The 27,478-nt window shown below is 38.9% G+C and overlaps 1 long non-coding RNA gene across 1 annotated transcript in view; it reads left to right on the top strand.

Moving 5' to 3' along the window:
- The window catches only part of LOC144381575 (uncharacterized), a 691,433-nt gene extending 664,562 nt beyond the window's left edge, over nucleotides 1-26,871 (top strand). Inside the window, exon 3 of the long non-coding RNA XR_013446965.1 lies at nucleotides 26,664-26,871. This is a non-coding gene — a long non-coding RNA (uncharacterized LOC144381575). The remainder of the gene's footprint in view (nucleotides 1-26,663) is intronic.
- Nucleotides 26,872-27,478: the final 607 nt, after the last annotated feature.

A 27,478-nucleotide genomic window follows, 5' to 3' on the forward strand; every position in this document is an offset into this window, starting at 1 on the left:
GGACCCTGAGATCATGACCTGAGCTGAAGGTAGATACTTAACCAACTGAGCCACCCAGGTGCCCCTAAAATTGGGTATAATTCTTATAGCTCTTAAACAACATAAAACCAAAATAAATATAAAACAAAACTACAAAACTGATAAAATTCCTATTAACATTATTTAATGTAACAGATAATCTTGATTGCTTAAAATAAATCTGCTTATAACAAGAAGAGGGATTGATCTGGTCCTGTCCAGGTTCATTCGAGTTGGGATGCCTATAATTAATGCTACAGAGGCATATACCTTTGTCTATAAACTCAGACGTACCTAAAAATCATTTTCTTCATTATTTCCATGACTCAGTTTAATTTCTCTTTTTAGCTATCATCTTCCAGGACAATAGAAAATCTCAGAGTTAATTTATGGTTTGCCTTGCTTCTCCCCATGATTGCACCTAAGTTCTGCGGTTCTTAGATGGTACCAAAGCATATGACAAAAAGATAGGGATTTTGTGGGACAGGGAAGGTAACTATCTGATATTCAAATCCTCTGTCCACACTCGTGTTTGTGGACAAGTCCATTGGTAGCACATGTGGGTCCCTAGGAAGAGTGCTCTTGTTTCTGTCATTTTGTTCCTTCAGTCTTCCAGCACCTTCCTCCATATCTATGCCTGGCTGAAGCTTGGGAAACCCCATTGTACTGTCAACAACTCCATTTTCCAGCTATACTCAACAGTCAAAATCTATGTGAGTTTTGCCACCTCTATTAGACTCTAACCCTGGGAGCAATGCTCAGATACCATCTACTCTTGAGTCCCCCAAATATGTGTAAAGGTTTTCCACCTCCTACATGTTCTATCTGTAATTAGGATGTAAAATAAAGTCCAAGTAGGATAGAACTCTGCTAGCATCTCTTCTGTAAACAGTATGGACAGAAAGAGTCCAAGATGGTGATGAATGAAGACTCCAAACTTACTTCCTTCATGGAACACACCAAATGTATGGAACACACACCTATGTACAGAGCAATTCCTCTTGAGGAACTTTGGGCTGACTGAAGAGCTTCTGTACAACAAAAGATATAACAGTAAAAGAGAAGAGAAACAGAGACAAGGTAACAAAGGAGACCTCCAGCCTGCAGTGGGTAAAGGGATAGTACTGAGGGACTAGGAACAGATTCCCCTGTCCTTAGGCATAGAAAAAAAAAAGCCATGGTTTAAAAGAGCAAACTAGCATATAAAAGACCCAGGCTTAAAACTCTGCCAAGTGGTGACGGAGCTGAGTGAATTCTCTCTGGGTCAGAGGGACTGGAGCACAACATGGTTTATGCTACCCCTCCACCTTGAAAGCACAGACCAGAGTAGGGTCAGGATGCCTTAACCAGCTTGCCACCTCAGTGAGCCCCAGGTTCATTAGCCTACTCCAGCCCTGGTCATGCTGGGGCACAGAAAAAAAGCTGTGATTTAACTAGCATAAAAAAGGGTCAGCCCTAGAAGTCTGCCAAATGGAGAGGGGATCTGTTGGAATGCTCTCCAAGTGAGAGGGGCTGGTAGACACAATTTACACTAACCCCCCACCTTAATAAATTGAACAGGAGCAGAGTTCACACACACTAGCCAACCTACTACCTCAATGAGCCCCAGGTCCCATAGCCCACACCAGCCCTGGTCACCCTGGGGCACAAAAGAAAAGCCATGGTTTAAAAAAACAACTAGCATATAAAAAAAGCCAGTCCTAGACCTCTGCCAAACAGTGTGTGTGTGTGTGTCAGGGAGAGGTGCTTCTGAAACACTCTGGGTGGGAAGGGTTGATGGACACAGTCTACACTCCATTACCCATCTTGAAAGCACAAACAGTGCACAGTCTGAACATCCTAACCAGCCTGCCTCCTCAGTGAGCCCCAGACCCCTAGACCACACCAGCCCTGGCAATCCCACCAAGGCAGCCATAAGGCAATACACACCAGAACACTCCTGATCAGTGCTCACCACAGCTCCAGCCTTCATGCCAATGTGACACAGGTGCAAAACACCTGTGAATACTCCAGGCCCACACTACTTCAGCTCCAGATGGCTTGCTAGGGCACCCCCAGTGCAGAACACTGCAGAACCTCCTGGCCGATCCAGCTGCTTTGCCTAAGTGCCCACTGCATGGAGCACCCAGGGAACCCCAAGCCTGTCCTTGCATCAGTTCCAGCCACCCAGACAGGGCACCCCCTGCACAGAGTGCCCCAGAATACTCCTGCCCAAAGCCTTGGCTCCAGTCATCCAGCCAGGACACCCCTTGCACTAAGCACCCTGGAATACCCGGACTTGCAACAAATTCAGCTTCATCTGTCCCACCAGACTGCCCTCAGTGTAGAGAGTCCTACACATCACCTGCCCCACACATCACCTCAGTTATAACTGCCCTGCCAGGATACCGTCTGCACAAAGAGCCCCAGGACACCCCAGATAAAACTACTTCAGCTATCCTTCCTACATGTTTTCTATGGATAGAGCCTCAGGACATCCCATCTTGTGCCCACTTTAGCTTTAGCCATCTGCTAAAGGCACTCACTGTGTGGAGAGCCCAGGGACCCCAGTCCACACCAACCACAGCTCCAGCCAGCCAGCAAAAGTCACCAACACAAATAGCTCTATATAGGAGACAACCATACATGAGACCATTCCTTCAAGTTTACAAGAAGTAGCTTTTCAACCTAACCACAGAAACACAGAAAGTCAAGCAAACTGTAGAGACAGAGGAATATGCTCCAAAAGAAAGAATAAGAAAAAAACTACAGAAAAGGAACTGAAAAACAGATAAGAAATATGGCTGATAAAGAATGTAAGTAATGATTGGAAAGATGCTAATCAGCCTGGAGCAAAGAATGGATGAACACATTGAGACCTTCAATGAAGTGACAGAAAATATTAAGAAGAACCAGAGTTGTGTAATACAATAACTGAAATTTAAAAAAATATACTAGAGGGAATCAACAGAAGATTAGCAGATGCAGAAGAACATCAGTGATCTGGAAGACAGTGATGGAAAGCAACCAATCTGAACATTAAAAAAATAAAAACAACAAGAAGAAAGGAAAATAATTTTTAAAAATTGAGGCTAGGTTAAGAGTCCCTTGGAGCACTGGGTGTTATACACAACTAATGAATCACTGAACACTACAACAAAAAATTATGATGTACTATATACTGGCTAACTGAACATAATGAAAAATTTAAAAATAATATATAAAATAAAATAAAATTATACTAAGTCTCAAAAAAAAAAAAAAAAGAGTCCCTTGGACAACATCAAGCAAATAAACATATGCATTATATGGGTCCCAGAAAAAGAAGAGAAAAAGAAGGCAGAAAACTTATTTGAAGAAATAATAGCTGAAAACTTCCCTAACCTAGGGAAGGAAATAGACGTCCAGGTTCAAGAAGCATAGAGAGCCCCAAACAAGATGAACCCTAGGAGGTCCACAACACAACACATAATAATTAAACATCAAAGGTTAAAGATAAAGAGAGAATTGTAAAAGCAGAAATAGGGACGTTACCTACAAGGGAAGCTATCAGCTGATTTTTCAACAGAAACTTTGCAAGCCAAAAGAGAGTAACATGATATATTCAAAGTGCTGAAAGGAAAAAACCTACAACCAAGAATACTCTAAACAGCAAGATTATCATTTAGATTTGAAAGAGAAATAAAGGGTTTTCTACACAAACAAAATATAAAGGAGTTTATGATCACTAAACTAGCTATACAGGAAATATTAAAGGGTCTTCTTTAAGTGGAAAAGAATGGTCATAATTAGATGTGAGAAAACTATGAATAAAAAGATGTAAAATATGACAATATATACATAAAACATGGAGGAGAAAGTAAAAAAAAGAAAATAATGAATATAAGAGCATATTATGATAAATTATATTAGAATGTGTTGGAACTTAAATGACCATTTAATTATTTTCTAATAAAAGAAAAACTTCTTCGTAACCACAGACCTAAAACTTATGATAGATACACAAAAAATAAAGAGAAATAAAGCCAACATAGCACTATAGAAACTCATCAGTCACAAAGAGAGCAAGAGAAGTAATGGAGAGGAACCACAAAAACACCCACAAAACAAATAACAAAATGGCAATTAGTACATACCCATCAATAATTACCTTATTCTGTGCACATTCCCCCCCCCAAAAAAATAATTGCTTTAAATGTAAATGGCCTAACTGCTCCAGAACATAGGGTGACTGAATGGATAAAAAAAAGAAAGAAAGAAAAACAAGAAGGGACCCCAGTCTATATGCTGCCTACAGAAGACTCACTTCAGACCTAAAGACACATACAGACTAAAAGTAAAGGGATGAGAAAACATTTAGCATGATATAGAAATAGAAAAAAAGCTGGGGCAGCAATACTTATATCACACAAAATAGACTTTAAAACAGACTGTAATAAGAGACAAAGAAAGACATTACATATGATAAAGGAATCAATCTAACAAGAGGATATAACAATTATAAATATCTACCCACCCAATACTGGAGCACCTAAATACATAAAGCAAATATTAACAGACATAAAGAGAGAAATTGATAGTTATCCAATAATAGTAGGGGACTTTATGAACCTATTTATATCAGTGGATAGACCATGTAGGTAGAAAATCCACAAGGAAATGATGTCTTTGAATGCACATTGGACCACAAGAACATAATACACACACACACACACACAACATTCCATCCAAAATCAACAAAATACACTTTTCGAGTGCACATGGAACATTCTCCAGGATAGATCATATGTTAGGCCACAAAACAAGCCTCAATAAAGTTTTGAAGATTTACTTATTTTTTAAAAGATTTATTTATTTTAGATGGAGAAAGTGTGTAAGTGGGGGGAGGAACAGAGGGAGAGGGAGAGAATCTCAAGCAGACTCCTTGCTGAGGGCAAAGCCTGATGCAGGCTCAATCTCACAACCCTGAGATTATGACCTGAGCCAAAACCAAGAGTCTGATGTTCAACCAACTGAGCCACCCAGTTTTAAAGATAAAACCCCTAAAGTTTTAAAGATATAAATCATATAATGCATCTCTTCTGATTATAACAGTAGAAATCAATGAAACTAGAAATCAATCACAAGGAAAAAACTAGAAAAAACACAACTACATGGAGACTAAACAACATAATACTAAGGAACCAATTAGTCAATAAATCAATCAAAACAATACATGAAGATGAGTGAAAATAAAAACTCAATGGTCCAAAGTCTTTGGGATGCAGCAAAAGCAGTTCTAAGAGAAAATTATGTAGCAAGAGAGGCCTACCTCAAGAAATAACAAAAAGCTCAAATAAACAATCAACTTTACAACTAAAGCAACAAGAAAAGAACAAAGCCCAAAGTGAGTAGAAGGAAGGAAATAAAAAAGATCAGAATAGATATAAATGACACAGAGGCTAAAGAAACAACAGAAATGAATCAAACCAAGGGCTGTTTCTTTGAAAAGATAAACAAAATGGACAAACTCTTAAGCAGACTCTTCAAGAAAAAAAAGAAACAACCTAAATAATTAAATCAAAAATGAAAGAGGAGACGTAACAATTGACACCACAGAAACACAAATTATGACAATACTGTGGAAAATTATAGGCAAAAAAAATTATATGCCAACAAATTGGACAACCTAGAAAATAGATAAAGAACTAGAAACATGCAATCTTACAAAATTGAATCAGGAAAAATTATGAAATTTGATCAGACCAATTATTAGTAACAAAACTGAATCAATAATATAAAAAACTACCAAAAAATAAAAGTCTGGGGCCAGCATATGGTCTCACAGATGAATTCTCCAAATATTCAGAGAAGACTTAATGTGATACAACACATCAACAAAGAATAAAAATCAGGTTATCATATCAATAGGTACAGAAAAATCATTTGATGAAATTCAACATCTGTTCATGATAGACTCTCAACAATGTGAGATTAGAGGGAATATACCTCAACATAATAAAGGCCATATATGAAAAACCCACAGCTAACTTCATACTTAATGGTGGAAAACAGAGCTTTTCCTCTAATGTCAGGAAGAAAACAAAGATGCCCACTCTCACCACTCTTATTCAACATAGTACTGGAAGTCACAGCCACAGCAATCAGACAAGAAAAAGAAATACAAGGCATCCAAATTGTTAAGGAAGAAGTAAAGCTTACACTATTTGCAGATGACATGATACTATACACAGAAAATCCTAAAGACTCCACCAAAAAAACTACTAAAAGTAATAAATGAATTCAGTAAAGTTGCAGAATACAAAATTAATATAAAGAATTGGTAGCATTTCTATACACTAATAATGAAGTAGCAGAAAGGAAAATTAAGAAAACAATCCCATTTACAACTACACTAAAAAGAAGACCTATGAATAAATTTAACCAGGAGGTAAAATACCTGTACTCTTAAAACTATAAAACATTGATGAAGAAATTGAAGATGGCATAAATAAATGATCTTGGATTGAAAGAATTAATTGGATTGTTAAGTTGTTAAATTTAACAACCCAGTTAAATTGTTAACTTAGATTGTTCAAATGTCTATACTACCCAGAGCCAACTTCAGATTCAGTGCAATCTTTTTTTAATTAATTAATTAATTTATTTATTTATTTATTTATTTAAATCAGAGAGAGAGAGAGCGTGAGCATGCACAAGCAGGGGGAGTGGCAGGCAGAGGGAGAAACAGGCTCCCTGCTGAGCAAGGAGCCTGATGTGGGACTTGATCCCAGGACCTTAGGATCTGACCTGAGCCAAAGGCAGCTGCTTAACCAGCTGAGCCACCCAGGCATCCCCAGATTCAATGCAATCCTTATCAAAGTAACAGCAGCATTTTTCACAACACTAGAAAATTTGTATGAGACCAAAAGACCCTGAATAACCACAGCTATCTTGAGAAAGAAGAACAAACCTGGAAGTATCATGATTCCAGATTTCAAGACATACTATAAAGCTGTAGTAATCAAAGCAGTATGGTACTGGCACAAAAATTGACACATAGATCAATAGAATAGAATAGAGACCCCAGAAATTAAGCCATATTTATATGGTCAATCAATCTATGACAAAGAAGCTAAGAATATACAATGGGGAAAAGACAGTCTCTTCAATAAATGATACTACGAAGACTGGACAGCTACACATACAAAATAATGAAACTGAACCACTTTTTTATACCATACACAAAACCCCAAAATGGATTAAAGACCTAAATGAGAGACCTGAAACCATAAAATTCCTAGAAGAAAACATATGCAGTAATCTCTTAGCAGCTGCAGAGACATTTTTCTAGATATGTCTCCTTTAGCAATGGAAATATAAGCAAAAATAAACTATTGGGACTACACCAAAACAAAAACTTTTTCACTGGAAAGGAAACTGCCAAGAAAATTAAAAGACAACCTACTGAATGGGAGAAGATATTTACACATGATATAACCAATAAGAGGTTAACATCCAAAATATATAACGAACCCCCCCAAAATAATAATAATCCCATTAAAATGGGCAAAGAACCTAAACAGACATTTTCCCAAAGAAGACATACACATGGCCAGCCTGAAAAGATGCTCAACATCATTCATCATCAAGGAAATGCAAATCAAAACCACAATAAGATATCAACTTACACCTGTCAGAATGGCTAAAACGAAAAAGTCAAAGAAATACAAGTGTTGGTGGAAATACAGAGACAAAGTAAACCTCATGCACTATTGGTGGGAATGTAAACAGATACAGCCACCATGGAAAACAGTATGGAGGTGCCTCAAAAAATTAAATACAGAAATAACATACAATCCAATAATTCCATTACTGGGTATTTACCTAAGAAAATGAAAACATTAATTTGAAAAGATATATGCACCCTATGTTTATTGCATCATAATTTGCAGTAGCACATGAGCAACCTAAGTGTCCATCTTAAAGAGCAGATTAAAAAGATGTGGCATACACACACACACACACACACACACACACACACAGGATATTACACAGCCATCAAAAGAGGTGAAAGCGTGTCATTTGCAGCAATATGGATGGACCTAGAGGGTATTATGTTAAGTGAAATAAGTCAGATGAGAAAGACAAATACCATATAATTTCACTCATATGTGGAAAAAAAAAATTAATAAAAATAATCAAACCTAGAAATACGGAAAACAAACTGCTGGTTGCCAGAGGGGAAGAGCTGGGGGGATGGGCAAAATGGGTGAAGGGAAGTAGGAGATACAGGCTAGCAGTTATGGAATAAATAAGTCACAGGAATAAAAGGCACAGAATAAGGAATATAGTCAATGATATTGTAACAGTGCTGTATGGTGACAAATGGTAGCTACAGTTGCGGTGAGCACAGGATAAATTTGTCAAATCACTATGTTGTACACCTGAAACTGTTTGTTAACTATACTCATGAGATTTTTTATATAATTGGTTAATATTTTTTAATGTTATTGAGTTACATTGCCACGTGCTATATGACAACTCAATTCTTCCACCACATTTATCTACTCAAATTCTTACTTAAGCACACCATGGCATCATTTGGCTCTCACTTAATATAAACATTTCATTTTCATTTTTAATCTACCCATTTTTCTGACTGATAGCAAATCCAGGTACTGAAATGAAGGACATATTCTGTCTTCTTTCCATTTAATATTGTGGCCATACAAATAATTCAAAATATCTGTTAGTTGAGCTGGAGGGGTGGTTAGTTTGTCATCATAGTGAAAACATAGTATCTATGGCGCCCGGATGGCTCAGTTGGTTAAGCATCTGACTCTTGATTTCAGCTCAGGTCATGATCTCAGGGTTGTGAGATCAAGCCCTGTGTCTGGCTCCACACTGGGGCTGGAGCCTGCTCAAGATTCTCTCTCTCCCTCTGCCCCTCCCTGCCCTGTTTGCATGCTCTCTCTCTCTAAAAAAACAAAACCAAATCCCAAGCCCTCCCTTTCCCCCACCCCCGCCAAAAAAAAAAAACCAACCCATAGTATCTGAAAATTCTTTCATAGAACTTTTAGGCACTCAAGCTATACATCCTAAGGTGTCTGGGGTCTGGGAACCCCAATTTGAAAACACTGTGTTACAACAAACTTCTCTTCTTTTCAACTCACTTTCCTGACAAGAGATAAGTCCAAGGAAATGGTTTTGAATTGATTATCTTTTAGTTTTACTTTCAGATGTCACTGTCTGGACGTATCTTATCACCAGTGAGAGACCCCTCCAAATATCACTACCACATACGTTACTTGTGGGAAAGGCCATTCTTGTGTCCTCCAAACCCACCTGGTGCTCCTGACTTCTCTCTTTGCCTCTGCCTAGGAAGTAGCATATTTACCTCCTCTCTCCATACAGTACAAATTCTTATTAATTCAGCCTCCCATTTTTTTGGTATTGTTCCCTAGTGTTTTTTTTAATCCATTTTTTACCTTCTATCAATTACATTTTTTTTAGCTCAAATCTCCCTTCCCAACAATTAGAAATTTTGGTTGAAGGATCTGGAAACATATGGCCAATATGCACCAAGGTGAACCTGTGATTAGCACTCACTGGTGCATACAAGGGAAAATATTGTTTTGGGGTAAATAACTAACACTAATTACAGCCTAGTTATCATTCCTTAATCTAACTCTGCTGCTTAACTAATTAAAATCTCTTCTCCCAAGTTCTGACATGGTATGTAACATACTCAAGAAGTAAAACAGAGATTGTCATTTATCTTACCTGTGCACCTCAAGCACAAGAATCGGGGCTAAAGTTACTTGTTGCATTCTTCTCAACCAGGTATCTATTGATAACAATGCCAAAAGGTGGGTATTCTTTAACTTGGATCTGCATAAAGATAACAAAAACTTAGTTACAGATTACTCACCTCATATCATGGGATGAGATTCACTTTTCCATTCATTTCTTCAACATTTATTAAGCACCAGGTATATGCTTAATAGTAATTCCTAGGTATTAAGGTAGTAAAGCTCCACATATTGAAAAAAGCACTCCTGGATTTCAAGGGGCTTACAGTATAGAAAACTAGTAGACAAGGTAAGAAAAGGATGTATTCATTAATTTACTAAACACACACACGCACACGCGCGCACATACACACAGAGCATTTACTACATGCCAGTCAGTATTCTAAACCTTTTTAAAATATCAGACCAAGAAAATTTCTTAACAACCCTGTAAAGTAGTTACTATTATCTTCATTTTACCTAGGAAGAAACTGAAGTTCAGAAAGGCGAAGTGTTCTGTCCAAGGCCATAGCACTATTAGTGGAGGAATTGGGATCTGAACCCAGAAAGTGTAGCTCCAGAGTGCTTGCTACATATGCTGCTTCCAAAATACATTTCCTAAGTGTTGTTCACAGAAAGAGTTCTATGGGCCAAGTCATTTTAAGAACACTTCACACTCTCTAGGAAATTCATAATGCACATTAGCATATTAACAAATCTAACTATAACAAAACCCATTTAGCTTTGATTAAAACAAAGATGCTCAGTATCGATAATAATCAGGGAAATGCAAATCAAAACCACCATGGGATATAACCTTACACCTTTCAGAATGGCTAGTATCAAAAAGACAAAAAATAACAAGTGTTGGTGAGGACATGGAAAAAAGGAAAACTTTGTGCTCTGTTGGGGTGTTGGGGGAATGCAAATTGGTCTGGTTACTGTGGAAAACAGTATGGAGGTTCCTCAAAAAATTAAAAATAGAATTACTATATGATGTGGTAATTCCACTACTGGGTATTTACCTAAAGAAAATGAAAACACTAATTCAAAAAGATATGCACCCCTATGTTTATTGCAGCATTATTATAGCCAAGATATGAAAGCAACCCAAGTGTGCATCCATAGATGAATAAAGGAGGTCATATACGCAGAGACACACACAACAGAATATTACTCAGCCATAAAAAGGAATGAAATCTTGCCATTTACAACAATATAGATGGACCTAGTGGTTATAATGCTAAGTGAAATAAGTCATACAGAGAAAGATAAATACCATATGATTTTACTCATATGTGGGATTTAAGATACAAATGAACAAAGAAAAAAAGGGAAACAAAAAAACAGACTTAAATACAGAGAACAAACTAGCGGTTGCTTGAGGAGAGGTGGGTGGGGATGGGTGAAACAGGTTAAGGGGATTACAGAGTACACTTAACTTGATGAGCCCTGAGTAATGTATAGAATTGTGCAATCATATTGGACACCTGAAACTAATATGACACTATATGTTAATTATACTTTAATAAAAAATACCCAAATGTTTTTACTTTATTTACATCATGAAGACTTCTCAAAAGGCAAGATAATAATCAGAATTAATATTTTTAAGTGCCTTCCATGTGCCTAGAGCTGAAAAGCACTGCACCACACCAGTTAAGGAAATAATGTCTACAGCTGGAATACCTTGATTTAAACCCCAAAACTAACACACTATTAGATAGTCTAAGTGAGGTTCTATTGGGCTAACAAACCGTAAAATCTCAGAAGTTTGATTCAGTGAGAAATTATTGCTCATCATGCAAAGTACAATGTAATTTATTTCTCATGGAGCAGCTCTTTATGCAGTTCTTCCCTAAGGGATGAGTCAGAGACTCATGTTCCTTTAATCTCACAGCTCTGACTCCTTCAACAAATGACCTCAATGTGGTCATGGAAACGGAAAAAGCGAATGTGATGGTTTGTGACTGTGCTTTATAACCAGGCCTGGAAATAACATACATCATCTCTGTCCACACTTCATCAACTAGAAATCAGTCATATAGCCCCTACCTGACTACAGGGTAGACCAGGAAATGTAACATTTTTGGTGTGCTTTGGAAAGAGTTCGTGGGTTTCAGTGAACATGTAATATTGCTAACCATGTAAACTTGGGCAAGCTATTGAATGCCTTTGTGCCTCAGTTTCCTTGTCTATAAAATAGGTATAAGTTATCTCATTGGCTTTTTATTAAGGTTAAGTGAGTTACTATCTTTAATCATTTAGAATCACGTTTTAACCACAGGCATCTGATTCATGTGTGCAATCATATATAATCTTAACTCTGAAGAGCAAATATTATCTCCATATTTAGAGAAGAGGAAAGAGAGAGAAACTAGATGACTTGCCTACAATTACACAGTTGCTATATTAGCCAGGATTCTTTAGAGAAACCAAAACAATAGGATTTATATATACAGATATAGAAACAAATCTATTGTAAGATGTTGGCCCATGTGATTATGGAAACTGGTAATTCCAAATGTGCAGTATGTGCCAGCAGGCTTGAGACCCAGAAGAATTAATGGTACAAATGAAGTCCAAAGCCTGGAAAGCAAAGAATTCCCTCTCATTCAGAAGGTCAATTTTTGTTCACGTCCGGCTTTCAGCTAATTAGATGAGGTCTACACACATCATAGAGAACAATCTACTTTACCAATTACAATGTTAATCTCACCTAAAAACATCCTTGCAGAAACACCAGAATATTGTTTAACCAAATATCTGGGTACCCTGTGGCCCAGGCAAGTTAACACATAAAATTAACCATCACAATTGCTAAATGTCAAAACATTCAGAACCTCTCTGAATGTTTCTGATCCATCCACAGTTTTAAGGGACCTGTTGGCCCACATAGAATCTGATCTATAGATGGATGATTTTTTCATCAGTAATTTTTTCTCAATCACTTACACTTTTCAGGGCATAGGAAAAGGAAGGGCAAACAAAATGACCCAGACTCTGACCTCATAAAATTTACAGGTAATGGTAAAGTCATTTACCTGTACATTTGTGTCATCACACATCCCTATTGTCACATATATTTACATATACATACACACATGCACAATCACATTCTAGTGGGGATCTGACTGGTACTTCCTGTTGAATGTCTCAGAAATTCCCCAACAGCCCCAAAGGCTCAAACACCACATGAAATATAATGGCAAAGAAGGCATTTGGTTCATTCTTGGGGGAAACAAGGTTGGTTTCCATGTACCTGTTCAAGCCTGAAAGGTCACATTTTGGTTTGTTTTTGTTTTTGTTTTTTTTTGTTTTTTACATTTTGGTTTTTATCACTGCTTGGTATAACCAAAAAGTTCCTAAACTGAGCACAGTTAGAAAATGAGAACTTCAAAGGTCTATAGGCCTATTTGGCACCAGGCTGATTGGCATTTACTCCCTTATGTTTATTTTACCTCTTAGAGCCAAACAGTACCCAAGGGTACAAAATGAATTCTATCATTACCCTGGTAAGCAAGGAAAAGACAAGTCATTTTCAATCTAAAACTTTGCAATTGAAAGCACTGATCAGAAACACTTTTAATCTAATAAAAAACTATGCTTCATATATGTGTTTGCATCATCTGTGATGTAAACTCAAATCTAGAAAAGGAGAACCTTGTCCAACTTGCTTTTATAGGCAAAGCACAACTCTAAGAAGAAAGAAAATATGATTCAGAATCAACAAACATTAGTGGACATCTACAATGTGAACAGATGTTCTATTTTTCAGTATGAGGATTAGGATACATCATCTAGTGCATAACTAATTTGAATTAAAAATTTATGTGACAATCTTTTTTATTTTTTTAATTTTATTATGTTAATCACCATACATCATTGGTTTTTGATATGGTGATCCCCGATTCATTGTTTTCATATAACACCCAATGCTCCAGGCAGTACGTGCCCTCCTTAATACCCATCACCGGGCTAACCCATCTCCCCTCCCCCCTCCCCTCTAAAACCCTGTTTGTTTTTCACAGTCCATAGTCTCTCATGGTTGTCTCCCCCTCCAATAGCTCCCACTTCATTTTTCCCTTCCTTCTGCTAATGTCCTCCATGCTATTCCTCATGTTCCACAAATAAGTGAAACCATATGATAATTGACTTTCTCTGCTTGACTTATTTCACTTAGCATAATCTCCTCCAGTCCCATCCATATTGATGTAAAAGTTGGGTATTCATCCTTTCTGATGGCTGAGTAATATTCCATTTATATATGGACCACATCTTCTTTATCCATTCATCTGTTGAAGGGCATTTCAGCTCTTTCCACAGTGTGGCTATTGCGGACGTTGCTGCTATGAACATTGGGGTGCATATGGCCCTTCTTTTCACCACATCTGTGTCTTTGGGGTAAATACCCAGTAGTGCAATTGCTGGGTCATAGGGTAGCTCTATTTTTAATTTTTTGAGGCACGTCCACACTGTTTTCCAAAGTGGCTGTACCAACTTGCATTCCCACCAACAGTGTAAGAGGGTTCCCCTTTCTCCACAACCTCTCCAACATTTGTTGTTTCTTGCCTTGTCCATTTTTGCCATTCTAACTGGTGTAAGGTGGTATCTCAATGTGGTTTTGATTTGAATTTCCCTGATGGCTAATGATGATGAACATTTTTTCATGTGTCTATTAGCCATTTGTATGTCATCTTCAGAGAAGTGTCTTTTCATATCTTCTGTCCATTTTTTGACTTGATTATTTGTTTTTTGGGTGTTGAGTTTGAGAAGTTCTTTATAGATCTTGGATAACAGCCCTTTATCTGTAGTGTCATTTGCAAATATCTTCTCCCATTCTGTGGGTTGCCTCTTTGTTTTGTTGACTGTTTCCTTTGCTGTGCAGAAGATTTTATCTTGATGAAGTCCCAAAAGTTCATTTTTGCTTTTGTTTCACTAGCTTTTGGAGATGTATCTTGAAAGAAGTTGCTGTGGCCGATGTCAAAGAGGTTATTGCCTGTGATCTCCTCTAGGATTTTGATGGATTCTGTCTCACATGGAGCTCTTTCATTCATTTTGAGTTTATTGTTGTGTGTAGTGTAAGAGAATGGTCGAGTTTCATTCTTCTGCATGTGGCTGTCCAATTTTCCCAGCACCACTTATTGAAGTGACTGTCTTTTTTCCATTGCATATTTTTTCCTGCTTTGTCGATGATTACTTGACCATAAAGTTGAGGGTCCATATCTGGGCTCTCTATTCTGTTCCATTGGTCTATATGTCTGTTTTTGTGCCAGTACCAGGCTGTCTTGGTGATCACTGCATTGTAATATAGCTTGAAATTGGGCAGCATGATGCCCCCAGCTTTGTTTTTCTTTTTCAACATTTCCTTGGTGATTCGGGGTCTTTTCTGATTCCATACCAATTTTAGGATTGTTTGTTCCAGCACTTTGAAAAAAGTCATTGGAATTTTGATCAGGATGGCACTGAAGGTATAGATTGCTCTGGGCAGCATAGACATTTTAACAATGTTTATTCTTCCGATCCATGAGCATGGAATATTTTTCCATCTTTTTGTGGCTTCTTCAATTTCTTTCATGAATGTTCTGTAGTTCCTAGAGTATAGATCCCTTACCTCTTTGGTTAGGTTTATTCCGAGGTATCTTATGGTTTTGGTGCTATTGTAAATGGAATTGTTTCTCTAATTTCTCTTTCTACAGTTGCATTGTTAGTGTATAAGAAAGCAGCTGATTTCTGTGCATTGGTTTTGTATCCTGCCACATTATTGAATTGCTGTGTGAGTTCTAGTAATTTGGGGGTGGAGTCTTTTGGGTTTTCCACAGAAAGTATCATGTCATCTGTGAAAAGAGAGAGTTTGACTTCTTCTTTGCCAATTTGAATACCTTTTATTTCTTTTTGTTGTCTGATTGCTGTTGCTAGGATTTCTAGTACTATGTTGAACAATAGTGGCGAGAGTGGGCATCCTTGACGCGTTCCTGATCTTAAGGGAAAGGCTCTCAGCTTTTCGCCATTGAGGATGATATTCGCTGTGGGTTTTTCATAGATGGATTTTATGAACTTGAGGAATGTTCCCTCTATCCCTATACTCTGAAGAGTTTTAATCAGGAAAGGATGCTGTATTTTGTCAAATACCTTTTCTGCATCAATTGAGAGGACCATATGGTTCTTCTCCCTCCTCTTATTAATGTGTTCTATCACAGTGATTGATTTGCAAATGCTGAACCACCCTTGCATCCCGGGAATAAATCCCACTTGGTCGTGGTGGATGATCCTTTTAATGTATTGTTGGATCCTATTAGCTAGGATTTTGTTGAGGATTTTGGAATCCATATTCATCAGGGATATCGGTCTGAAATTCTCCTTTTTGATGGGGTCTTTGCCTGGTTTGGGGATTAAGGTAATGCTGGCCTCATAGAATGAGTCTGGAAGCTTTCCTTCTGTTTCTGTTTTTTGAAACAACTTCAAGAGAATAGATATTATTTCTTCTTTGAATGTTTGGTAGAATTCCCCAGGGAATCCATCAGGCCCTGGACTCTTGTTTTTGGGAGGTTTTTGATCACTATTTCAATCTCGTTACTGGTTATTGGCCTATTCAGGTTGTCGATTTCTTCTTGTTTCACTCTTGGCAGTTTATAGGTCTCCAGGAAGGCCTCCATTTCATCCAGATTGCTCAGTTTATTGGCATATAGTTGTTGATAATTTCTAATAACTATTTCTGTTTCCTTGGTGTTAGTCATTATCTCTCCCCTTTCATTCATAATTTTATTAATTTGGGTCCTTTCTCTTTTCTTTTGGATAAGTCTGGCCAGTGGTTTATAGATCTATTAATTCTTTCAAAGAACCAGCTTCTAGTTTCATTGATCTGCTCTACTATGTTTCTGGTTTCTAATTATTGATCTCTGCTCTAATTTTAATTATTTCTCTTCTAATGCATGGCTTAGGCACTGTTTGTTGCTTTTTCTCTAGTTCTTTAAGGTGTAGAGTTAGTTGGCGAATTCAGGATTTTTCTATTTTTTTGAGTGAGGCTTGGATGGCTATGTTGTTCCCCCTTAGGACTGCCTTTGCAGTATCCCATAGGTTTTGGACCGATGTGTTTTTGTTCTCATTGGTTTCCATGAATTGTTAAAGTTCTTCTTTGATTTCCTGGTTGACCCAAACATTCTTGAGCAGAGTGGTCTATAGCTTCCAAGTGTTTGAATTTCTGCCAAATTTTTTCTTGTGATTGAGCTCCAGTTTTAAAGCATTATGGTCTGAGAATATGCAGGAATAATCTCAATCTTTTGGTATCAGTTGAGACCTGATTTGTGACCCAGTATGTCATCTATTCTGGAGAAAGTGCACTTGAGAATAATGAGTATTCTGTTGTTTTAGGGTGGAATGTTCTGTAAATATCTATGAGGTCCATCTGGTCCAGTGTGTCATTCAAAGCTCTTGTTTCTTTGTTGATTTTCTGCTTAGATGATCTGTCTATTGCTGAGAGTGGAGTATTGAGGTCTCCTACAATTAACGTATTGTTAGCAATATGACTCTTTATTTTGGTTAACAGTTGGCTTATGTAGATGGCTGCTCCCATGTTGGGGGCATATTTACAGTTGTTAGATCTGCTTGTTGGATAGACCTTTTAAGAATGATATAGTGTCCTTCTGTGTCTCTAACTACAGTCTTTAGTTTAAAATCTAATTTGATGTAAGAATTGCTACCCCAGCTTTTTTTTGAGGTCTGTTGGCATGGAAGATGGAATTCCATCCCTTCACTTTCAGTCTGGATGTATCTTTAGGTTCAAAATGAGTCTCTTATAGACAGCCTATGGATGGGTCCTGTCTTTTTATCCAATCTGTAGCTCTGTGCCGTTTTATGGGAGCATTTAGGCCATTCACGTTGAAAGTGATTTTTGAAAGATATGAATTTATTGTCATCCTGTTGCCTGTGAAGACCTTGTTTTTATAGATTGTCCCTGTAAATTTCTGTTGTATATCACTCTTGGGGTCTTTCTCCTTTTATAGAACCCCCCTTAATATTTCTTGCAGGGCCAGCTTATTGGTCACATATTCTTTCAGTTTCTGCCAGTCTTGGAAGCTCTGCATCTCTCCATCCATTCTAAATGACAGCCTTGCTGGATAAAGTATTCTTGGCTGCATGTTCCTCTCATTTAGTACCCTGAACATGTCTTGCCAGGCCTTTCTGGTTTGCCAGGTCTCTGTGGATAGGTCTGACGTTATTCTGATGTTCCTCCCTCTGTATGTAAGGAATCTCTTCTCCGTAACTGCTCTTAAGATGGTTTCCTTGGTTCTAAGATTAGCGAGTTTATTGCTTTTTCTCTATTTACATGCCGGGGTATTGGGCTGTTTTCCTTGATCTTGGGAGGGGGTCCTCTCTGCCTCTAGGACACAAATGCTTGTTTCATTCCCCAGACTAGGGAAGTTCTCAGCTACGATTTGCTCAAATATATCTTCCAGTCCTCTCTCTCTCTCCTCACCCCCTGCAGGATTCCAATAATTCTGACACTGGAATGTTTCATGGTGTCATTTATTTCTCTGATTCTATTTTCATGGATTCCGAGTTGTTTTTCCCTGGCCTCCTCTTTTCCCTTTATCTATTAAATGGTCTTCCAGGTCACTAATTCGTTCTTCTGCCTCACTTACCCTAACTGTTAGATTATCTAGATTAGATTGGATCTCATTGATAGCATTTTTAAGTTCTGCCAATTCAGTTTTTGTTTCTGCCTTTAGAGACTCTATGTTGCCATTAATCAATTTCTCCATTCTAGCTATTGTCCTCACAATTGCTAGCCTGAATTCCATCTCCAACATCTTGGTTATATCTGTATCCATTCGTAAATCTGTGACATAAATCATAATCTCTGAGTCTTTCCTATTTTGGGGGTTCCTCCTCCCAGTCATTCTGTTGAGGGGTGGTGAGGGAATGTATAGAGTCCAAATTATTGACAACAACCCAAGCAAGATGCACCTGTTTTCTAGGGACCTTAGGGTTGCTGGCCTATTGTTCTCCCAGCCTGTCTGCTGGGGGAGGGGCCTGCTGTGCTGTTACTCAGGCAACCCTGTTTGGGCAGAGTTGCCCTGGCCCCTGTGGCAGGGGATGGGCTCAGTGAAAACCAGTTTTTTGGGGATTTTGTTCTCTGGTGGCTTTCCCTGGTGGCTTTCCATGTCTTTTCCAAGAGTCAGAGCAGAAGAGACCATTTCCAACCCTCTGCCTCAGAGCAGAGAAATTGCAGTCTGTTCTTCAGTGAGCTCTCCAGGCTACACTATCTCCATTTCTGTCTGTGCTGCTATAAACTTCAGCGTCCTGGGTTGTGCACCCCTCCACAGTGCTCCCAGTCCTTGCCTCCAGGTCTGGGCATGTTTCTGCCCTTTGTGCTTCTAAAACCGCCAGCCACTCCCAGTTCGAATGCAGGGCCCTGCCACTCTGGTTTCCGTCTAAAGTCCTTTCCCTGCCACTACCAGTCTCGAGTCTGTGCCCCGTCCCCAGCGCAGGAGGCTATCGCTCACCAGCGTTGTCGGATCCCCACAGCCAGGCTCCCTCCTGCTGCCGTTTATCCTCTGATATCTGCCTGCAGAATCATGGCTCCCTGCTTCGTACCTTGAAACCAACTGCCTCTGATATTCTGTTTGTAGAGATCCAGATCTAACTTCTTACATCTCAGGCTGATTTCGTGGGTGTTCAGAGTGGTCTGGTAGATATCCAGCTCAATTCCAGGGACTGGTTGGAATAGGGTCCCCTACTCCTCTGCCATCTTTTCCTGACAAATCAATTTATGTGAAAATCTTACAAATGAAGAAAAATGGTTTGCATATGGTTTCACATTTAATGAAGTGCTATTATTGAAAAGGGGGGGAAAGAATACATAAAATGAGACTGTTTCAGAAAACCCTAAATAGTCTCTGTTACTATGGTCTCTTCTAGGCACTTAATGTACGGTGTCTCAACTCATTTTGAGATTAGTTAAAAAAATTAATGATTCATGAAAAGAACAAATAGGATTAATAAATGATATGAAAGAATCCAATTCAACAGACATTTACTGACCACTTAACTACAAGTCAATTAATAAGTATATAAAAATAGGCAAACAGACTCTAACCTCAAACAGTTTATAATCAAATGATAGGAGACACACTCAAGTAATTACCAGGACATGAGGCAGATTATGGTGAGTGCCCTTAGAAATATCCCCAATTTGGACAACAATCTTTCCTGGTATATTTGGGGAGCCACACTTATTGCTGCTTTAACAATTACCCAACATTCAGATCACAGATCAGGAAAATTCTAAGTGAAACAGGTTTATTAAAGATTTTTACAAAAAAAAAAAATTTTTTTACAGAGACTCTTTTGATGTTAGATTCAGAGTATGACACTTAAACTCCATTGTTCTTGTGCCCAAGTTAACAGAACTGGGTTACAGATCATTGTTCAAGCTCATTTGATGAACTACTCCCCTCCTCTATCCTCTAAGCTGATCAAGGGTGTCCTGCACTAAATGATCATCTAGAATGGTCACCATAAAACTCATCCTTTCTTACCTTCTACCTGTTAATTATCAATGGTGGACAGGTCATGAGAACAGGTCGTGGTAGTTTAAGTAGTGGTAGTTTGTGAGGATGAGCACAAACAATGCTGAAGTCCATGGGCTTTGCTGTACCCACACTAGAGTTGAGTGTAAATGTGGAGTCTGGAGTTCCTCGTCTAGCAAAGGCCAGAGAAGGATGTGTAAAATGCCTGTGAGTTAAGCAAGGGGAAACAACAAAGTTTTTGTGAACCAGATGGCATTTAAGAAGGTGTTGAAAAGCTGGTAGGATTGGGGTGAGGGGATGTTGCGGGAGGAGTGCTTTCTAGGCAGAGAGAAGGGCCAACGAAGCAGCAGAAGCAGGAAAACATGACCAAGGAATTGTAAACAGACTCGTCAAAATAAAATGTAAGTTACAAAACAAAAAGGAAAAAACAAGTAAGACTAGAAACATTGACTCGAGCACCATTCTACAGGGCTTCATACTCAATTTAAACGTTTTATACTTAATATTGTGTGAAACTGTGCATCTTAGCCCACAGACTTCCACAGGTAAGCAATATAACTTGATTTCAATCATTCAACTTCATTTCTAGTTTAAGCCCCACTCTCCTGAACTGGCCAGAGATTTGAATCTTTTTTTTTTTTTTTTTCCAGTGTTCCTCCCCTTTTCTCTCCCTGAGAGGGTGAGTTCCGGGTTTGCATCTTGCCCAGGCATTGGGAAGGTACTGGACTACTGGCTCCTTGAGTCTCCTGTCCAGTTTATTACTAAGATATTCCTTCCCAACTTGCCAGCCCCTGAGGTTCCTTCAAAAGACTGATTGCCTTATCTGTCTAATATAACATATGGCCACCCCTACCACTCCATATCCCCAGCAGTGATGCTGAGAAGTCCAGGTTCCCTCTCTCTAGAAGTTCACAAACTTCTCTGAGTCTTTGCAACTACTGGTAGCACTAGTTGGAAAGTGGAGCATGTCCTTCCTACTACCACCATCACCATACATCTTGTCCCTCTAGCCCAGATTGAATTGCTCTTTAGTCTGGGACAATCTTGACTCCTCCACATTTTTGACCAGGAAACCATTAAAGATTTTTACAAAAAAAAAAAAAAAGCTGAGCTCTCTATATTCTAGGGCTTAGGGTTTGGGGGGGGAAATGTGGAAGACTCCTTGGTTATTTCTGTTTTTAGTTTTCCCTCATCTCTGCCCTGAGACAATGAGCAAGAGGACTGGTTACCTGATGGAATGAGGAGAAAGAAGAAATCAAGGGAAAGAAAAAAATATTTAATATATAAAAATATTATTCCATTAAATATATATGCAGTGGAGGAGTGGGAATCATTGTGGGTTTCTTTTTTTAAAAAGATTTTATTTATTTATTTGTCAGAGAGAGAGCACAAGCAGGGGGAGCGGCAGGCAGAGGGAGAAGCAGACTCCCCACTGAGCAAGGAGCCCAACTCGGGACTCGATCCCAGGACCCTGAGATCATGACGTGAGCCAAAGGCAGATGCTTAGCCAACTGAGCCACCCAGGCGTCCCATCATTGTGGGTTTAAAGAGCATTATAATAATTATTCTGGAAGCAAAGTCCAAGATGGCTTGGAGGTAGGTAGAAACAAAAATGTTATAACTGGTTACAGTAAGGCAGGCCAGTGGCAATGAGATGGAAGAGGGAAGACAAATATTTGAGATTCCAAAAAGCTAAAACCATTGGGACTTAGCCCATGACCTAATAAACATGAAGAGATAATAAATGAAGCAGTTATTAACAGGATGCTGGAGGGAATAATGATGGTATTCTGAAGAAGAAAAATTAAAAAGTAGGGGCGCCTGCATAGCTCAGTCATTAAGCGTCTGCCTTCGGCTCAGGTCATGATCCCAGGGTCCTGGGATCAAGCCCCACATCGGGCTCCCTGCTCGGTGGGAAGCCTGCTTCTCCCTCTCCCACTCCCCCTACTTGCGTTCCCTCTCTCGCTGTCTCTCTCTCTGTCAAATAAATACAATCTTTTTAAAAAAATCAAAAAGTATAAGAGCTTATTTACAGAAGAAAAGTAAATTCCACTTTGGCCATACCCAGTTTTAGATGTCAATATCATCACTCGATGAGGATTCCCTGGAAGTGTTTGGAAATTAGAATCATGGCTCAGGAGAGACATCGCACAAGGTGCCTCAAATCTTTTATGGAACCAAGTCTTATGTGAATCAACTAATTAATTCCATTCAAACAAATTACAATGGTCTAGAAGCACAGAAGGGCATCTGTGGTTGTAGGAAATGATTCTTTGCCCACGGTGATAAGAAGAACACATTTAGAAGCTGGAAGAAAACAGGAGAAACAAAGAACAGACATTGGAGAGATGAAAGACTTAAGAAGAAGGGGTCTTGTGTCAAGAGCTTCAGAACCCTCTAAGCCGAGAACCAAAGGGAAGTCAAAGAATGTGGTGTGGAGACACACTGCAAGAGATTCAAACTTGCACTTATGGTGTGGAGACCCTCTTTCAGAAAATCTGATGTCAACAGGATGGAAGAAATGAGGTTATAAAACTGATTCAGAAGGAATGACACAATGAGGGAGAGAGAACAACAACTCCAATTCTTCTTCTACAAATTCTTTGGACCTTAGTTAAACTAGCCCCTACTATATGACTTCAGGATTTTTTGGAGACTCTGTTAACTACCTGGGATGTTCTTTCTTCTGTCCTTCCATCCTTAACCTCTCTAAGCATCAGTTTTCTCATTTGAAAATTGGGACTAATAATACCTACCTTAAATGTTATGAAGAAAATAAATCAAGCTGCAAAAGGGCCTAGATCAGAGCCTGACACATAGTAGGTAGATATACAGCAGTAGTATTTTACTGAGAGTTGTACTTAACACAAAAATATAATACACATGAAACTACCATAGGGCAGTAGAAAACTATTATTCATGTTGTTAATATTGCAGAGGCTATGACTGGTACAGTGTCGGGTTGCTTATTCCTGTGGGGAGGAAAGAATTGCCTAAAAGCAGAGCCTTGCCCAAAGCAGATATGGTGAGAAATGGACCCGAGGAAGTGACAACTCCAAGAGGCGCTTATGAGAGGGAGGGATGCCAGGGCAGTTCCTCTATCATAAACTCCATTAGCTTCATCAAGCCTCCTCCAGTAATCCTAAGTTACATGAAAATATCAGAATGCATGCTCTGGTCCCCTCTTCCAAAAACCGGAAGAATTTTAATTTGACCTTCCATTTCCCAAAATGTTTTGGGAGCACTAGGAAGGAATGTAGCCCAAGTTGATAAGGCTCTGGGCAGGAATCAGAGGAATTATTCCTTGTTCTGCTTCTACCCAGCTGAGAGACCTTGGACCAGTCATTTGGTCCTCAATTTACTTGTCTATAAAACAAGAGGATTAGACTAGATCATTGGTTCTCCTCAGGGGCAGCATTACCTGTAGAGGGGATATTTGGGCCATGCATGGGAGAAGTTCTGGTTGTCACGGGATTGGACAGTGCTACTGGCATTTAGCAAGTGTGGACAGGGATGCTGGATGTTCTGCAAGGCTTAACATAGTCGGCAACAATCAGGAGTTGTCCTGCATCCTGCACGACTTTCTAATGTCCCTCTGACATTGAGGTACGTGGCAGGCTTTATTATAATTAACTAGCCTAGAACTTGTTTCACATATAAAAACAGAATATTTTTGCATAGTTTTTTTTAAAGATTTTATTTATTTATTTGAGAGAGAGAATGAGAGAGAGCATGCACAAGCAGAAGGGAGGGACAGAGGCAAAGGGAGAAGCAGACTCCCCGATGAGCAGGGAGCCGGATGCAGGGCTCAATCCCAGGACCCCGAGATCATGACCTGAGCCGAAGGCAGACACTTAACCGACTGAGCCACCCAAGCACCCCTTTTTGCGTAGTTTTAATATATAATGGCCCTACTAGTTTCTATCCCAATATCTACCTGTGCTTCTACACTTGCATTGTATAGAATGGCTCCTGATCTTCTTTGGAATCTAACTTACTCATTGTAAGTAGTACAAGTTCCTGGCTACTTCAGCATGTCTTCCATCACCATGCCTGTGAATTTAGTATTGAAATATGTATCATCACCAATTACTCTCATTTTCTCTTCTAGTTAGGACATTTTATATACATTACATGTATATAAATTATTTGTCTATGAATCTTATTTTAGGGTAGGACAGGTGTGATACAAATGATTTGTTGTAAGTAAGTGTTCTTGGGTCTGAAAGGTTGAAAGTCACTAGACTGGATGTTCTGATGTTAGCTCCTTCCTCTAAAACTCCGTGACACATCATTTGTCCACATTGTCTTCCACGGAGGGCAAACTATAGGGGAAAAAGTTGCATCTTGCACTTGTTCTGACATTCTGTACTGCACTGAACTTGAATGTATGCTCAACTGTGGTGATGTGGCTATTAACCTGCCCCCCCCCCAAACAGCCATCCAATACTTGAATAACCTAAGTAAATCATCAAAAAATAATGGAAACGGAGTTAAGCCACATTCATATTTACTACCAATTTCTTGTCACTTACACAAGACACATTCAGGGCATCTCAATTATGCTAACTTTCAGTGAAGATGACTCTCCTATTAACAGTTCTCTGAACCTCATGTCCAGCTTACTTTGCCTCAGTGAGCTTCCACATCCTGTTCCTCTTGAAAGACTTCTTAATTTGTTTTGCTACCAAAAGAGATAAATGAAACTATTTTTCAAGAAAAACAGAAACTTTTGATAGAGTTGAAATGACATGTCAGATACAGACAGCTGAAATAAGTTGTGTTTTGGTTACTGTCTATGTTTCTCAAAGAAAATAATCACCTTTGGGACTCATATACAATTCTGCAGTGCCTGAACAATCGAAGTCATTTATTTTTGTTTCACCTCTGAAAAATATAGCCATGGCAAGAAGTACAGAAGTAATGCATATTTTAAAGATTGAGCATTTCACCCTCTCCCCTTTTATTTTCCAAAACAAACATGTCTTTATTTTTCTATAACCAGATTAAATTTCCAGTTTTACCCATTTACACTTCCAACTGATGGCATGATACTTAATTACTCAGTTCCAAGTGAAGTCTGTCAAATCCAGTGATCTCTTAACTGTTTGGGGTTCAAAACTTAAGTTTCTTTTAGAATTTTCTCCACACCTTATCCTGCAGGGTATAACATTGGTAAGGAGGGAGTGATCCACTCCTCTATCTTAATTTGTTCTATGATAGCCTGTATGAAAGTCACGGTCACCTCCTAATGTTGGTGTCTACTGGAAAGCCACCTCATCGTCAGAATTGTACTGTCCATACTGCTATCTTCAGGTGCATTACCCAGCCATGACCCTATGGCCACTTCTGGGTCCTTCCTGTTCTCAGCATCTCGTTCAAACCACTTTTTACGACCAAGGAAATATCTGACAGTTCCCCACACCCCACTGGAGGCAGAGAAAACTTAGACCCATCTGCCCAAGGTGCTGCATGCCACCATCTCTGTTCTGATGAGTTGTCATGGCTCAAGGATACTTCCATGGGAACAAGCACCTCCAGAGCAGAAAGACCCCCAAGGGTGCCATTTATCTCCTTTACTCTTGGATTTCAAAATTTAAAGAGGAATAAGGTTCCTTCATCTCCCACCCCTGCACAGGACTTGGCACGTAGGAATGCCAGATGAGAAAGATGCACACAGCTTCCCATATCAGGGTCTAACTCTCTTACTTTATCTCCCAGTCTGTCTGTATCTCTCTCTCTCTCCCCCACCTCCAAACTCCAGGGGTACCTGTGTAATCTTTGATTGGCAAATGAGGAAAAGAGTTCTCTCATTCACTATCTTTTTCAGATACAATACTGTGTCATTTGTAATAGCCCAAAATGAAAAATTCCAGTACTTTTCTGTGATTCAATAGCATTCAGCCACTAGCAATTGTGTTGAGTAAGGGGATTAGCAATACAGAGAAATACTTGCAACAGAAAAATTAAAAAATAAGTGTAAAATATACACAGATTTCAAAGACGTGGTATAAAGAAAAGGAATATAAAATATCTCACTGATAATTTTTATACTAATTACATGTTGAAATGATATTTTGATTGCATTAAGTTAAATTTTTAAAATTAATTTCACCTGTTTCTTTTAACTTTTTAAATGTGGCTAGTAGAAGATTTAAAATTGCATATGTGGCTAGAATTATATTTCTTTTAGGATAGTGCTAGAGACTGACCCCAACAGAAAGATCAATGAATGCTACTTCCAGTACACATACTTATGCATATAAAGTGAACCACAGCCAACACAAAGATGCTTTCAACAACTACGTCCATCTTTCTTAAAGGTGCTCTCTTTTCTATTATTTTTTTCTATTCTTCTAAGCACACAGAGTGAAGGCTTCTGATAGATGTGAACCTCTCCTGAACTCACTACTTGAGCATTTGATGACATCCACCGTCCCTCCCCTAGGGAGAAAGCCTGGACCCTGTTTCTAGGAGGCCGGCAGCAGCTATCAAGGGGTGAGCTGCACCTGAAGAGCAGAGGTACCTGAATCTGAGTGAGCAGAGCAAGAGGAAATATTTTTAAATGATAATATTAAATATGGATGGTCTCTAAATAAAACCAATATATAATTATAAAGCCTTTTTATAAAACCTGATTATTTGTCCCCTATGACATTTTGTTCAGAGGATACTCAAAGCAAATGCCACAAATCCTAAAAATCTCTTTATGAGACAGCTCTGTACATCTACCTGAGGTGAGGTCATTGACAGGAGACTCAGCTTGTAACTTCAAAGGGCTCCTGCTGGGAGAGAAGGGATCAGAGGACAGAGGTGGGAGGGGAGGCACCACTTGACCCAGGGACCCAGATGCTGCCCAGTCATGGGGACTCAGCCCCAGGCTCAGGCCATTTGGACACACAAATGACAAGAAAAGTGAATTACTCAACCAATGCTGTTAGCTGGGGCTTTCAGTAACTGATTTGTTGTTGCTGTTGTTTTTCTTAAGGGGAATTGTGCAAGTCAGCAAAATACAGAAAATAAACCTTCCTCTCTGAGCCTGACACACCAAACATACCCTAATTAAGAGCACATCAATTCTACAGGCTGTCATCCAACAACCAGCAAACAATTTCACTGTTCTCCTTTATTAAGAAGTGCACGTTTTTGTATTTCATCTCTTCTAAGGATTGCTAT

Source organism: Halichoerus grypus, chromosome 4, assembly GCF_964656455.1.
Source record: "Halichoerus grypus chromosome 4, mHalGry1.hap1.1, whole genome shotgun sequence".
Lineage (NCBI taxonomy): Eukaryota > Metazoa > Chordata > Mammalia > Carnivora > Phocidae > Halichoerus > Halichoerus grypus.